This window comes from Nannospalax galili, unplaced genomic scaffold (assembly GCF_000622305.1).
Source record: "Nannospalax galili isolate Female #2095 unplaced genomic scaffold, S.galili_v1.0 scaffold751, whole genome shotgun sequence".
Taxonomy (NCBI): Eukaryota; Metazoa; Chordata; class Mammalia; order Rodentia; family Spalacidae; genus Nannospalax; species Nannospalax galili.
Window position 1 is genome coordinate 5176633 of NW_008331125.1, and position 8781 is coordinate 5185413.

Genomic DNA, 8781 nt, shown 5'->3' on the forward strand with positions numbered 1-8781 from the left:
TCAAGTTGTCCCTACTGAGATGAGAGGGGAATCATGAAGGAATTAAAAGTTAACTGAATGAAAGGCCCACTCCACAGGAGAAAACGCATGCCTGTTACTATAAATCTGATGAAGAATCCATGGTTGGGAAGCTCATAGGCCCCAGAGATCAACCTACTTCTATTATATTACTAAATGGATATAGTATCAAACTGCCCTCTAAATATGCATCTCTGCCCGTAGATTAGTACAGCTCTCAGTTCTCATCAGAGAAGCTTCTTTGTGTGGTGGATGGTGGTTAATGCAGAAACTCACACCCATCAAAATGCAGAGAATAAGAATCTGTGGAGTGCTCAGTCATACATCATCTATATCACATCTATATCACACCTCTTCCCCAGGTGGAAAGATTGTAAGAGCTAGAGGTCAGGGAGGACCAGGGTGAAACGGTGTCTTCTGGATGTGGCAGGACCACTATATTCATGATCTCACAGCTGTGGTTGCCTGCCTAAGATCTGCACAAGATTAAACCAGGCAACATTCTAGCATGGGGGGAGGAAGGGCTCACCCCTAACCAAGATGCTGTTGATTGATGATGGCTTATGGAAGATGGAAAGCCAGTTTTCTTTAGGGGTGTGTTCCCTGGTAGGTCAACCATGCCCCAGTGTATATTCCCACACTCTTGCATGTATGGTTAGCACTGATTGGATTTGATGTGTTATAAAAAAGAAAGGACATGAAGTAGGGAGGGGGTATAGTGCTTGAATCCTGGAGGAGTTAGGAAAAGTAGTGGGGATGAATATGATCAAAATTAGTAAATACATAAATTAAAAATTAAATGTAAAGTCTATTATAAATTAACAAAGTGCAAATTCACAGCATCAACAAAGTAAAGTGGATGAAAAATGAAGATCTTCAAGTAATCAGCTGTTGCATGTCCAATGGACAGGACTGACCACTGGATTGAATAGCACAAAGGATGCTCTGACTTTAGTACAAAACTTTGTATTATTTTTTGTGTGTAGTTGGAGTGAGATTTAAAAAAAAAAAAGAATAGGGAGCAAATGGGAGTTCTGAAGTGCAGGAACACTTGAAGTTTTCTTGACCATTTGTAATCAAGTGAATTGCAAAGCAGATTTTATGACCAGGAATAGCTTTGAGAACCAGGTGTAATTGTTTTCCAGGCTATACAAGTTGAGCATCCCTTATCTGAAATATTTAGGATTTCAGATTTAGGAATATTTGCATATACATGGTACCCAAGTTTAAAACTGAAATTCATGTGTTTCATGTCCACCTCCTACATATTTCCTGAGGCTAACCTTACAAGATATTTTTGGTGTGTCTGCATTTCATGTGTGACTGAAGAATTGTGATGTCAGATGTGGAATTTCCTATGTGTGGCATCATTGCAATGCTTAAAAAATTTAGGCATTGCATGACACAGGTGCACTTACATGCATGCAGGCAATACACTCATATACATAAAATAAATAAATAAATAAATAAACAAATAAATAAAATATTTTAAAGATGTGTTCATGCTGTTCTCACCACCAAGGAAATGACTTGCATTTCCTGGAACAAAAAGTTTTCTGACCCTGTCAAGTTCTTCCATTCCCAGATTTCTACAGCACTCCCTTGCAGGAGGAAATACCTATTGAAGAAAAAGACCTTCAGCTTTATCCCTGCAGAAATGAAATTGGACCAGTGTGGTGGTGCAATTGGGAGACAGAGGCAGGCGGATCTCTGTGAATTCAAGGCCACCTGGTCTACATAGTGAGTTCCAGGCCAGCCGGGGCTAAAGGAAGACCTTGTCTCAAAAAGAAAAAAAGAAATGGAATTGGAATTCTAGACTGTGGGGTTTGAAGGAGGATACCAGTCACTGGCTAAATAAGTATTTTGTCTCTCATTGGTCCTATATTTTTAAGATTTATTTTTATTATTTAAAAAATTTTTTAAAGTGTTTTTTTTGGGGGGGCAGGGGGCTGGAGAGATGGCTCAGTGGTTAAGAGCACTGACTGTTCTTGCAGAAGATCCAGGTTCAAATCCCAGCACCCACATGGTGCCTAGCAACCATCCGTAACTCCAGTTACAGGAGTTCTGTCGCCCTCTTCTGACCTCCAAAGGCATTGCACAACATGGTGTACTTGCATACAGGCAAGCAATGCGCTCATACACATAAAAATAAAATATTTTTAAAAATTTAGATTTTGAAGCATTGTAGATTCAGATGTTTGGATTAGGATTCTAAACCTAGAGCGAGTCAAGGTTATGATATGTCAGGAAAACTACTTTCTAATAAGTTTATGCTTCAAAGGAGGTTGATTTTTTCCCCCATTGAGTGACTTTAATATCTTTCAAAAAAACTTAAAATTTAAAACCCCACCCAGTTGTTCTTGTTTCTGAAATATGGCATGATTTCAATACTTGAATACTTGAATTTCAATACTTGATTTCAGTGTGTGCAATGTTATCAAATCAGAGCTCTGGCATCTCTATCACCTCAAACATTGCCCATTTCTTTGTATATTTCTCATTTTTAATAAAATGCATCATAGGCTACAATGTAATGTGACCTATGAAAATTCCTCCCTCTACCACCTTGAATTGTACATGTATCAGGCCACGTAATTGTCCTTCGTTTTGATTTAAAACTGTATGGGATCCCACACAGAGACTGCTATGAAGGACATAACCTATAGCATAATTTCCCTTGACTTTTCTACCATTATCTTCCTGAGAATCCATGGTCTGCTAACCACCCTGGTTTTTCCCCTGCTGTCTGGTAAACTTTGTGCTTTGGGAACAATTGCTTCACAGGATGGGGCCAGGAAAATGAAATCATTGCTTTGCCTCAGCGTTTGAGTTTCCCAAGAGGACTTTCACAGCAAGGAAGTCTGTATTTTTAGAATTATCATGCTCTGTTTTAATGTTGTGAACATTCGTTTTCAACCTACTATATTTAGTAAAAGTTTAATTACCCAAGTAGGGAAACTAGTTTTAAACCACCACCTTTCATTCTCCTCATCAAAACACTGCCACGCCCCACCTCCAAGACTGAGAATGGCAATTTCAGCTACACCTGGTGAGAGCAACTAGCAAAATTCCACTGCTGGAGTGTAGCCTAAGCCACAAGCAGAAGCAGCTGAAGCCTGCTATCAGCATCCCTCACAGCCTGCTCTAGCCCCTCCTCCCCTTATAGGGACCCGGCTCTTGCAACCTGCTCTCTGTGGGCTGGGGTAGATTGGGGTGATGCGGCTACTCCAATGTCTGTGGGGTGTGTCCTCCCTCACCTCACAGAAATGGTGCTAATGTATTCTAGAGCTCAGGAAACAGAATCTCTTTGTACTGTTCACAGGTATGTAAAATGTTGGGGAGCTATGGTCTGAATGATGACATTTCTTGGAGGTTTTGGTGGGGCCGTTATTCCCCTCTTTACTCCTTCACTTTGGGTGGGGTCTGCTCCAAAGCTAGGGACAATCAAGTGGGGCCAATTAGAGCACTGGGTCAGGAGTCCATGCTGATGCTGGTATGAATTAGTCTGTTAGTGAGAGATTGGGGAAGTGCTAAGTGCCCCTACAAATGCTCTGAGATACAAATATAATACCATACAACTTATGATACTTATTTAGCAAGGGCTTATTGATTGGTAGTGGGCAACCAGGGAGCCTAGAATGAGTTTAGTAGGGGAAGATATACATGAGAAAAAAGAATTATCCTAATAAGTGCATAATTCTAGAGGGAGAGTTCAGAAGAAAAACAGTTTTATGAGTCTGGGAAACAAAGGAATTTAAGGGATTGGATGAGTAAATGAAGGGAATTGAATTGGCACTTCCCATATTGTATGTGCCTGTGAGTCATCTGGAGATTCTATTGAAATCCAGTTTCCTATTTTGCTCTGGGGTTGGGAGGGGTCTGAGAATATATCTCTAATGAGCTCCCAAATGATGCTGTAGCTGGACCATATTGTGAGCACCATTGGATTCTATAGGGCAAACATAACATGAGGCAGAGGGTTCTGGGAGAAATGAACATGTGCTCACACAGTCTGCATGTTGCTCTCTAGCTCCCAACTACAGAGACAGAGGCAAAGTTGTTGTCCTACCTGTCCCATGGTTAATTTTCAGATACATATATTTACCAGACAAGAAATTTTCCTCCTTTAAGCCCATTATTTGTGTTCACTTTAAAATTCACTTTTGTAATGCCAGGACTTCCATTTAAGAGGATAGATTAGAGATGGAAGATATTTATTTTCCAGTTCTCCACAACATTTCCCAGAAAAAAATGAGGGAAGTAAAATATGAATTTTACCTTTGACAAAACTCAAAGACCAACTCTCAAGTGGTAATGTCTGGAGAAGGCTCCCACTGTAGTAATGATCATATATGTATTCAGGAAGACTCAGAGAGGTGATGGTGATCACTCAGGTGATGGTGTCTGAGAAGACGCTCTAATGGCAAACTAACCAGTTCTTTGGAATCTCAGGAAAAGCACACACACACACACATGTTGGGGCATCACAACATTTCAGGGCCCCATTTGACTTCACAGTAAATTGGGGCAAGCAGAATTGCAAACATGTAGGACTACTCCTTTTGGTTTGTCTCCTGATAAAATGGAGTTGAGGAGGAGTAGCCATAGCGGTCCATGTCTGTTGGCTGGAGAGAAGTGGAAACCATGATGATGCACACGTCATTCCTGTCCTATGATTCCTCCTGGAGCCTGGGAGAACTGCTAGCCTGGAGCACGAGCCACTCCCAGGGCCAGAAAGGATGTAGTTCACTGAAGATGAGCAATGAGGAGGAACTCAGCACAGGTTTGTGAGTGACCACAGTGAAAGGGTGAGAGGCATATGGGAAAGGACCACTCTTGAATGGAAGCTCACCAGTAACAAATTGCCACTAAGAAGTTGAAAATTATGACAATATATTATAAAATATAAAAAATGGAACAGTGAAGAAAGTCAAAGCAAATTAATGATGAACTCTAAGAAGACAAAAAAATAAAGCCATTAAAATGGAAGAACTAAGCTAAGGGTTGTGTCAAAAAATCATTTAATGAGTCACCACTCATCAAAGAAATTTCTTTTGCAACAGTTGGAGACTATTACAGAGTTCCACAACTGGTCACGCACAGAGAATAAGTGTCTATGAGATGCCCAACCCTAAGTGACACATTACAATGGAACCTCTACACTTAAGGCTCATGGAACATAGTGGAACAAGGGGTAGAGAGAACACTAATGCATCTCTCAACTCTTGTCAATGAAGCTCCTTGTGCAACAGAGGGCAATGAATACAAAGGGCCACAAATGGCCAAAGCATAGAGAGTAAGACTCTGCATAGTTCTCTCTAGAACTATGAGAGCTAGCCTTCAGGGAGGAGGCTTCCAAGTCAGTTCTAGCTCCATTGCTCTGAGTCCTGTCTGAAGTATGTTCTGTCTTCAGCAATATGGTCTTACTTTCAAGTTCTGGGAGGTAAGCAAGGACTCTGGCAATAATTTTGGGAGTCTCTTGAACTACTCTGACCAACAATTTAAATGGAGGTTTCTCCTGCCTGGCACCGTGTTCCTTGTTACATAGCCTTCAGGTATAAGCATGCACTCATGTTTGGATAGTGTATGTGTAGTTTTCAGGAGGTTTTTGAGTTAATACATTTCTCTCTGGCTTTTTATGCCACTAAGCTTTATTTATCTCTACTCTCTCTTCCTGTCTAACTTCCCTCCTCCCTCCCCAGTTTAAGTGCCCCCATTTTCTTCTTGATAATACCAGTCTCCTATTAACCTCTGCCCCCTTGAGTTACTTCTTCCTCCTTACCCCCATAGTTAATTGTATGTCTTTTCCTCTTCCCTTTCCAGTTGAATGCCCCCATTTTTTCCTGTTTTCTCCATGGTAACATCTGTTCCCTACTATCCCCTTCTTTCATGTTCTTTCTTTCCCTGTGTTTCCTTTCCGTTTTCATTCTTCCTGCTGTTGCATTGGGATATATGCTCACATATAAGGGATTGTTGCTAAGATCCACAAATGAGGGTGAACATAGGTCACTAGCTTTTCTGAGTCTGTGTTACTTCACTTAGTATAATAGTTACAGTTCCATCCATTTACCTGCAAATTTCTTACTACTGACAGAACTCCATTGTGTAAATGTACCACATTTTTATTATCCATTCCTCAGTTGAGGGACATTTAGGTTGTTTCCATTTCTTAGCTATTGTAAGAAGAGCAGCAACATACATGGATGTACAGGTATCTCTACAGTAGGATGAGTCCTTTGTGCATAAGCCATAGTGATAGAACTAGATCATGTGGTAAATTCATTTTTAGTTTTTTGAGGGTTCTCCACACTGCTGTCCATAGTGGTTGCGTGAGTTTGCATTCCCACCAGCAGTGAATGAGCGTTCCCCTTTCTCCACATTTGTGATTTTTAGACTTTCAGAAGAAAAAAGAAAGCCTCTAACTTCTTTATATGAAATGGAGATTATATTGGTGCCAATGTCTGCCAAAGAGCAATTACAACAACAAAAGGAAAGGCAGCCATAGATCAATGTCTCATTTTCTCTGTGCAAAGATCTTCATAAAATATTGGCTAGCACTCACAATTCAGGGCAACTGTAAAAGAATAAAACAACAGGTAATAAGACAACAAGACCAAGTGAGATTTACTTCAAGAAAGGATAGTTCAATAATAGAACATTTACTAAAATAGTTCACCTTACTGTTTTAGTTAGTTTTATAATGCGATAGGAAACTGACCAAAACCAACTTGAGGAGAGAAGGGTTCATTTCACCTTACACTTCCAAGGCACAGTCCATCTTTGAGGGAAATCATGTAGAAACTTAAGGTGGGAATCTGGAGGAGGAACTGAAACACACACCATGTAGGAACACTGCCTACTGGCTTGCTCCTCTGCCCTGTACTCAGCCTACTTTCTTATACAACTCAGGACTCCCTGCCCAGGCAGCACCATTTCCAGTGGGCTGTGCCCTTCCACATCAGTCAACAATCAAGAAAATGCTTCACTGACATTCCCACAGGCCAATCAGATGGAGGAAATTCACCAACTGAGGTTTCATCTTCCCAGGTGTGCCAAATTGACAACTGAAGCCTGAGCTCACCAGTATATACACTAACATCTAAATAGTAAAACCACAGGGTCACATCCATGGTTGCTGAAAATGTTGGTTGAAAATTAAAGTCCATTATGGTCATGGAAGAAAAAACACCTCATAAACTAGAACTAAATTTGTAATTTCTTATCACTATCATACTATTGTACATGATTTGATGTACTGGTCAATTTTTCAGATAAAAGAACAATGTGAAATGTACATATCGGAAGAATTAAAATAATTAGATATGCAAATAATATAACTGTGCTTAAAAACGCCAGAAAATTAGCTGGAAGAGCACCAGCAACACGAATAAGGAAGAGGACTGAGAAGGATAGCTAGATGTAGCAACCAAAGGCCTTAATACACAATTGGTACATGGTATAATGCAATAAAGGCCCACATGCCCAAGCAGCTCATGCTAAAGTTTATCTGGAAGAATAAACGAGTGAAGAGCCAGGAGAAATCTTGAATCAGAGCAGCAATGGGTGCTATAGTGTTAAATTGTTACAATAATCTGCTAATGGTGCAAGGGAAAGAAGAGAAAATTCATTTGTTCTTGGAGTCCACAATAAGGGAAGTTTATTGGACAGTAGTTTTACATAAAATACCTGCACGTTCTCACTTGTGCATGCACAGGACAGCTTTGAAAGTTACTCAGGAGACTAGCCATTGCTGGGAGGCTGGCAGATGGGAAAGAAGCAGTGCTGTTGTCACTGTGTTTTATTGTGTAACTTGTGCTATTGTCGCCTCAGAAAAGCAATTCATTATATTTCTTTTGTAAACCCAGCTTAAGATATGAATGAAGTTAAAAAAAATGTACACACACACACACACACACACACACACACACACACACACACATACACACACACAGACTGAGGATGGATGTAGATTTGTTTGTTTGAATTACACCAAGTTAGGAGCCTAAGTGCTGAGCTGCCTGTTTGGACGCCCCCAGGGCTGACCACACACACACACACACACACACACATACACACACACACACTGAGGATGGGTGTAGAATGGTTTGTTTGGATTACACCAAGTAAGGAGCCTAAGTGCTTAGCTGCCTGATTGGAAGCTCCCAGGGCTGAAATACCTTAAGAAGATTCTGGAGATTTATACCAGAGTGAATGCACAGACATCAGCTTTTCACCATTTTCCAAGTTTTTACCTCTTTCTTCTTCTCATCCAGTCCCCAGCAGAGGGGGAAGAAGGAGTTCGATGTAGAGGCTTTAACCATCTCCTGAGCCATCAGCTCCACTTAGTTGAAGCTGATATTGATTTCCTGATGAAATCTGAGCAGTTGCCCATTCAACATGAAATTCACATAAAAAAGAGCATGCTTGAAAATACAGCTGCAGGAATGTTCCCTTATAAAAGGTGTATGAGGGGCTGGAGAAATGGCTCAGCAGTTAAGACCACCAGCTGCTCTTCCAGAGGACCCAGGTTCAGTTCCCAGCACCCGCATGGCGGCTAAAAACCATTAGTAACTCCACTTTCAGGGATCTGATGCCCTCTTCTGACTTCCTAGGATTTCATGACATGGGTGCACTTACATACATGCAGGCAATACACCGATACACATTAAAAAAAAAGAATAAAAGAATTAAAAAAAAGTGTATGAAAATATGTCCAACATCACTAATCATCAGGGACTTGCAGGCCATGAAGATAACACCTGT